The 7,675-nt window shown below is 47.2% G+C and overlaps 1 long non-coding RNA gene across 1 annotated transcript; it reads left to right on the top strand.

Moving 5' to 3' along the window:
• Positions 1-2,672: 2,672 nt before the first annotated feature.
• Positions 2,673-6,317, top strand: LOC147959679 (uncharacterized). The gene is made up of 3 exons (XR_015611287.1): positions 2,673-2,926; positions 4,170-4,241; positions 5,877-6,317. It is a non-coding gene; the product is annotated as an uncharacterized LOC147959679 (long non-coding RNA).
• Positions 6,318-7,675: the final 1,358 nt, after the last annotated feature.

Raw genomic sequence — 7,675 nt, forward strand, 5'->3', positions numbered from 1 at the left:
ATATTTTACCTTGCCTTACCTATAAGCTTGAATAGTCTTGATCGCGAGGGTGTGAGATTGCTGAGTCCCTGTGGCTCATAGATTACTATTACACCAGATGCAGGGCCCGATGATTCCGCTCCAGGTGACGCGTATGAGCTCAAGTGGGAGTTCGACGAAGACTCTCAATGATACTACGTTTCCTTTCCCGATGATCAGTAGTGGTGCCCAGTTGGGGGTGATTGGGACCGTTGTCGCATGTTGGGTTCTCTTTTATTTTGGCGCCGTAGTCGGGCCATGAGTGTTTGGATGATGTAATGTTATTTCTGTACTTGATTGACGTGGCGAGTGTAAGCCAACTATGTTCTCCCCTTTATTATTTACATTACATGGGATGTTGTGAAGATTTCCTAACTTGCGACATATGCCTTCAATGCGATTATGTCTCTAAGTCATGCCTCGACACGTGGGAGCTATAGTCGCATCGAGGGTGTTACACAAGGATATTTAATCTTTTGAATAATTCTTCCGGTATCGTAAATTGGATCCCTTTCATTTATGGTCCCGACCATATTTCCTCCTTGATCCCATTTACTGGGTAAGTTAAATTACTTATCCTCTACAACTCATTTCCCCCGTCCAACCTCTACTCCAATATACCTTCTGGCATTGCACCTAGTACTTGATACTGGGAAGCTTTATGCCCCATCACATCATTCCTAGCCTGATCGGCTATAATTTTTATCTTGTCAACTTTTCAACTGTGCTACCTGGTCCCTATGCCCGGAGCAAACTTCCGACGATGAACTAAGATTACGTCGATCTTCCTCATCTTATCATTTCACCTCGAACAACAAGCTTGACTTTGAGTTTGTGTCGAATCCGTGGTTCTCATAGCCCTTCACTTCATCCTTCCTTTTCTGCTTGGTGGCATCTTCTTAGAGTCTCTCGACAAAATTTGTCTTGATCACAGTCAACACTTTGGCTTCTTCAGAGATGTCAACTGAATTCATGGCTAGAAATACCATCCTTGCCTCTCGATGACTTGCGTCAGCTTCAACAACATTCTTGTCTTTCCCCCCAACAAAAACTTGATCATATTAATTTTGGGATTACATCCTTTTTGACATGTCGATGGATTGCTACTGAGCCCGTCGTCCAACCCTCATCTTTTCCCTGCTAAAGTTGTATCTTATTTTCTAAGTTGTTTCCGATGGATCCTTGGTGTATCCAAAGTCTGACTTTTGCTTGAAACCATGTCAATACTATCTCGAAGCATGTCTGTGGTAATCCGATCTCTAATAAGAACGTTTGAAGCACGATATTAAATTCTCTTTATCAATTATCCAAACAACGTTGTATGGGTAATATCATGAAATTTCTTTCCCCTTACCTAAATGGTTTTATACTTCTATCTTGTCTTGGATATCATCCTCTGCTTGTCCTTGGGAAGGATATACTCCTGATAATTGTGTTTACACACATTTTCCTTTCCCTTGTTCTGATTAATATATTGATCATATTTTTTCCTTTCCATTATTTTGTTTAGTCTTTCTTGTGATCTATTTATGTTATAAGCAGAAATAATTCCCTGCTTATGGGAATACCTCGGTTTACAACTCTGTCAGTGTGACCCTGTTATTATTGCTGATGACATCCTAGTAACCCCCGATGGACGAGAACTTTGCCTATTGGTCCGCCTCATTCAACGAGCACGAAAATGGTTCTCTTCGTCCCTCGCCCTTGGTACCAACGTTGTTGCCAACATAACTGACAGACCATCCTATGCCATGCCTTGCTACCGTGACCGTGCAATATGTCGGCGTCCTTTCTACTTTTGAACCACATGGTGGGCCCATAACCCACAGTTCCAGAGGATCGAAACCTGACTCTCTTCTACATCCCTGTCTTCCAGAATTGCTCCTCGCGCTTGGCTTCATATGTAATTCACGAGCCACCTTCTTGTGATCTGTTCTGGTATCAGACGCAATACTTATTCCTAGTACTCTGAACCCCTTTCACCCTCTGTTCTAGGCAACAAATGATTGCCTACCCAGTTGAAGCTTCTTATTGCATCTTCTTACCTTGCTATCGATGACTTTCTTGAATTTCAACTCGAGAGATGCCTCTATGCCACGTTCACCAAGATAACCCCCAGGTACCTGTCTTGTGTTGAGCTCCGTCCTTCCCGAGTCTTTCCCCTTACTTCAACCCATAAATCTCGGGATGAGATTTCTTGTAGTGGAGGAGAATTGTGACGCCTGGGTAATTAAGCTACAGTAATTTCCTGCTAATGATGCCATGTCATAATGATTACTGTTGTTGACTCGAGTTGGTTCGGTTCTGGTCCAAATTCAAAGTCAAGTCAAACTGAGAAGTTTTCAAATACCTAAAATAAAATGTTCGTCATGTGGCGAATTCTCATTTGTTAATTTTGGCAGTGAACCAAAATTTTGGCAAATTGGTTAATACCCTAATCTAATGAAAATAAACAAAAGATCAAATAAAAAATCAAAAAGAAAAGAAAAGTCAGAGAGGCCCCCTGCCGCTCCAGGGCCATGGCCCACCGAACCGTCTCAGCTCCCTCCCTGGCCCAATCGGCAGCGCCCCACCCCACTCCCTTATCCACTTCCCCCACTCCCCCGAACCATATCAACTACCGCACACCACCCACCCACCCCCCCCCCCCCCGATCCCCTCCTGGATCGGGATCAAGCCCAACCGCCCCGAGGCTGAGCCGCCGTCACCGTCGCCCACCGCCACAGCAGGGAGGAACAACCTGCTATTGGCGTTCGCCATGGCACCCCCACCGGAGCTCTTCTACCTCACCCCCCTCGCCAGATCTGCGCCCCCATCAACCTCCTCGTCGTCGCCGCCTCACCGTCCTCCTCCTCGTCTCCTCCTCGCCGGACCACCCCGCGCACGCTGCCCGAACCCTACGGCCATCGTGAGCCCCTCCTCTCCTCCCCTCATCTCTTCGGCCGCGCCCGCGAGCTCGCTTGCGCTCGTTGCGCTCGCCGAGGCCCTGCATCGTGGTCGCCGTGCCCGACTGCGCCCTCCGCGCGCCCCTCACATGTCCGGGCCACGCCCGGCCACTGCGCGCATGCGCACGCGCACGCCCCCCGTCGCCCCATTGCTCCCCCCCATGCACCCCGTCCGGCCAGTCCGTCGCCGCACCACCGCGGGGGACCGCACCTGCCCGCGCCCTCCTCCCCGTGCATCACGTCCGTCCCGCTGCAGCCGTGCTGCTCTACTGTTGCGCCTCTACTCGCGCGCGCCACTGCTGTTGCCGTGCCCCGCCTCCGCCCGCGTGCTCCGGCCACCGCCGCCTCCCCTATGCGCCCGCGCACCGCCGCGGTACCGGCGCTTGCCAGGCTGCGCCCACCCCGCGGTCGCTCGCCGTGCACATGCGCCGCCCTCCCGCGACCGGCCACTGCCTCAGCTCGCCGCTGCAGGGCGCGGCACTGATCGGCCGGCTTCTCCGCGGCCGTGCCCGTGGTCGGCCTCGGGCACGGGCGCCACACCCGTGCGCCCGCACGCCCGTAACCGCTATGGCCCTCCCGGGCCACTTACATGCGGGCCCCAGTGCCCTGAGAACGAAATAAAAAGAAAGAATTAATTAAATAAATAATAATAAAATTAACTTAATTAATTAACTTAATTAATTTTGTTTAAATTTAACTAATTATGATTAATTAACCTAATGACTACTTAATCTAATTAACTGTTGTTAATTAACTAAACAGTCTATGACCGGTGGGACCCATCTGTCAGGTTGACCAGGTCAACTGCTGATGTCATGCTGACGTCAGCAAACACTATTCTGGATAATGTTGAATTAAATACATTAAATAAATTCTAAAAATGATTTAAATCTTTTAAAATCATTATAAAATAAACCGTAGCTCGGATGGAAAAACTTTGTACATGAAAGTTGCTCAGAACGACGAGACGAATTCGGATATGCAGCCCGTTCGTCCGCCACACATTCCTAGCATAGCGAACGTTGAACTTTCCCCTCTGGTTCATCTGTCCGACAGACGTCCGGAACCGAGAAAACTTTCTCGGATGTTTCCCCCTTCGTCGACATCGCCTAGTGCCGCGTTAGAACACCTGTAGCACCGCTTATTGTCTTGTTATGCATATGTTTGTGTGTATTAACTGTTTCTTCCCCCTCTTCTCTCCGGTAGACCCCGAGACCGCTGCTGATGCCCCTGTGATCGGCTACGTCGACGACGACCCCTCCTTGCCAGAGCAACCAGGCAAGAAAAACCTCGTTGAGCATTCCGATATCGCCCATTTCTTTCCCTCTCATGCTTGCATTAGAACTGCTACTGCTTTATGTATGATCCTACTCTGATGCATAGCCTATTTTTGTTACCTTCTTTTATACCTTACCTACTTATCCTAAACTGCTTAGTATAGGTTGGTTAGAGATCCATCAGTGACCCCCACCTTGTCCCAGTTGTCCCGCTTTATGTTTGATGACTCAATCAACGTGATCGACGTCCAGGCCCCGACACCGCACATCACCTCCCCTAGTTGTACGACTCTGCAGAGTTAACATCGAGTGCCGAGGGTGGAACCTCTTACATCACTCCTGATGAGATCTCCGTAGTGTAGCTTTACGGTCGAGGTCATCGAGGGTGATTTCCTCCTTATCCACTTCCGTTACGGCTCTGTCGTGCAACCCATCAAATGTGAACCTCAAGGGTGAATCCTCTTACGTTCACCTTGATGACAACATCAAGTGGAATTCACTGGGGGCGATTCCTCGGGTTTTCCCTTTGGTGTTAGACACACAGTTACTATGGTTACTATGACTTTGCACTGAACCATGTTACTAAAGATGGGTCGACCCTGAGGGGTACCCGCGCGAGCTTAATAGCGAGTGATGTGGAGTCGGGTTGACCTGGAAGGTGCCCGCGAGATACTTACGAGGCGTGGCCGGGCATTCTTAGCCCTTGCCGCAAGTACTCGAGACGGGGCGATGGGGTCACATCGATCGTGAGTCTCTGCTCGTTACCACACGTTCCTAATCCACTACGATTTGGATATTTGATCCGAGGGGCCTCTGGCCTGATAGCACTAACCATCACGTGGACATAGTATGGGTGTTCTGCGTCGTATACATCCGCCGAAGCTTAATAGACGTCAGCAACTGAACGGCGCGCGCCGGGTTGGACTGGAAAGCACCTACCTTGTTGAAGGAGGTAGCTAGGTCTGCTCACCGGCCGCGTACGCAACGTGCAGGAGTTCCCGGGGAGATGGCCCACGACCCCTGGGGGCATAGGTTTAGTCCGGCGTGCTGGCCTCTTTATTAAGCCTAGGTCGGGTTGCGGCGTATTTTTTGGCCGAGGCCGGGCATGACCCAGGAAAGTGTGTCCGGCCATAGTTAATCGAGCGTGGTGGGTAAGTTGGTGCACCCCTGAAGTGAAGAAAACATCTATCGATAGCCTGTCCTATGGTAACAGACACTTGGAGTTGTATCCCGATCGATACAACTAGAATTGGATACTTGTGATGAGAACTGGATGCTGATGAGAATTGGATTGTGATGATAACTGGATAGTATGGCTCTGGGATTGCTTTCTCGCAGGGAGTCGGGAAAGGATCTTTGGCCGAGGTTGATAACACTACTACTACTACTTTGCTTTATGCTACTCTACTCCCTCCTGTTGCTGCAAGATGGTGGTTTCTAGAAGATGATAGTCTTCGATAGGCTAGGCTTTCCCCTTCCCTTCTGGTATTCTGCAGTTAGCCCACAGATACAACCCATTCCCTTTGAGACAGATGCATACTTAGTTTATCTGATGAAAGTCTTCCGGGTACTTTGGATGAGTACTCACGGTTGCTTTGCTACTTCTTTTTCCCCCATACCTGTTTGTTGTGACCAGATGACGGATCCCAGGAGCCAGACGACACCACTGATGACTACTGCTACCCCGAGGGTGCCTACTACTACGTGACGACCGCTGACGACTTGGAGTAGTTAGGAGGCTCCAAGGCAGGAGGCCTTGCCTTTTCGATCGACGTTGCTTTTATGCAAGCCTTCTTAAGGCAAACTTGTCTAACTTATGACTGTACTCAGATATTGTGGCTTCCGCTGACTCTTGTGTATTCGAGCTTATGTATTCGAGCCCCCGGCCCCTGGCTTGTAATATAAAGCTTGTATTATTTTAATTTGTGTCTAGAGTTGTGTTGTGATATCTTCCCGTGAGTCCTTGATCTTGATCGTACACATTTGCGTGTATGATTAATGTACGATTGAATCGAGGGCGTCACACTTCCTGTGTTGTACCCCAAACAAAAGGCACATCCTTCTTTGTAAGCTCATTGAGAGGTGCATCAATGGTGATGAAATCTCTCACAAAACGCCTATAGAATCAAGCGAGGCCAAGGAAACTCCTCACTTGTGTGACCACTTTGGGCTGCGGTCAACTCTCAATAGCTTCAATCTTGGCTTTATCAACTTCAATTCCCTGTGGAGTAACAACATAGCCAAGAAAAGATACTCGGTCCGTGCAAAAGGTGCACTTTCCATGGTTACCAAACAAACATGCATCACGTAGAGCAATAAAAACAGCACGTAAATGTTCCAAATGTTCCTCCAAAGATTTGCTATAAATCAATATGTCATCAAAGTAAACTACCACAAATTGTCCAACGAAAGCACGTAAAACTTCGTTCATTAACCTCATGAAAGTACTAGGTGCATTAGTTAACCCAAAAGCCATGACTAACCACTCATATAATCCAAACTTAGTTTTAAATGTTGTTTTCCATTCATCTCCCAATTTCATACGAATTTGATGGTATCCACTACGCAAATAAACTTTGGAGAATACTGTAGAGCCACTCAATTCATCACGCATATCATCTAGCCTAGGAATAGGATGATGATAACGAATAGTAATATTATTAATGCCTCTACAATCAACGCACATACGCGATGTACCATCCTTTTTCGGCACTAAAATGATAGGAACAGCACAAGGACTAAGGGATTCGTGTATATTACCTTTGTTGAGCAGTTCTTGTACTTGACACATAATCTCCTTCGTCTCCTCTGGATTGGTATGGCAAGGTGCACGGTTGGGTAATGATGCACCGGGAATTAAGTCAATTTGATGCTCAATTCCTCTAATAGGTGGTAATCCCGGTGGCACGTCTTGTGGAAAGACGTCGGCGAACTCCTGCAAAATGTTAGTGACAGCAGGAGGCAAAGAGGAAGGCACGTCCTCGAATGAAAATAATGCCTCTTTCCACACAAAAGCATAGCAAACAGATTTGCTAAAATCTAGATCATCAATATTAGATTTGTTGGCAAGTAAACATGCACTTTTCAATTTAATTTCAAAAACAACACTAGATGGTTTATTATTTGGCTTCATTTTTTGCTCAAATTCTTTTGCCAAAATCTGATTTTCACTCTTATTTTTCTCCTGTTTTGCTCTATTAGCTCTATTAATATCATCTTTCAAAATGGAATCAGGAGTCATAGGAAGCAAAGTAATATTTTTATCCTTATGAACAAGAGTATACTGATTGTTTCTACCATGGTGTATAGAATTTTTATCAAATTTCCATGGTCTACCAAGTAATAAGGAACATGCTTGCATAGGTACCACATCACAATCAACATAATCAGCATATGTAGAGATACTAAAATGCACACGAACAATACGTGTTACCT

The sequence above is a fragment of the Triticum urartu genome, chromosome 7A, assembly GCF_056163025.1.
Source record: "Triticum urartu cultivar PI428250 chromosome 7A, HENAU_Tu73, whole genome shotgun sequence".
Classification (NCBI taxonomy): Eukaryota; Viridiplantae; Streptophyta; class Magnoliopsida; order Poales; family Poaceae; genus Triticum; species Triticum urartu.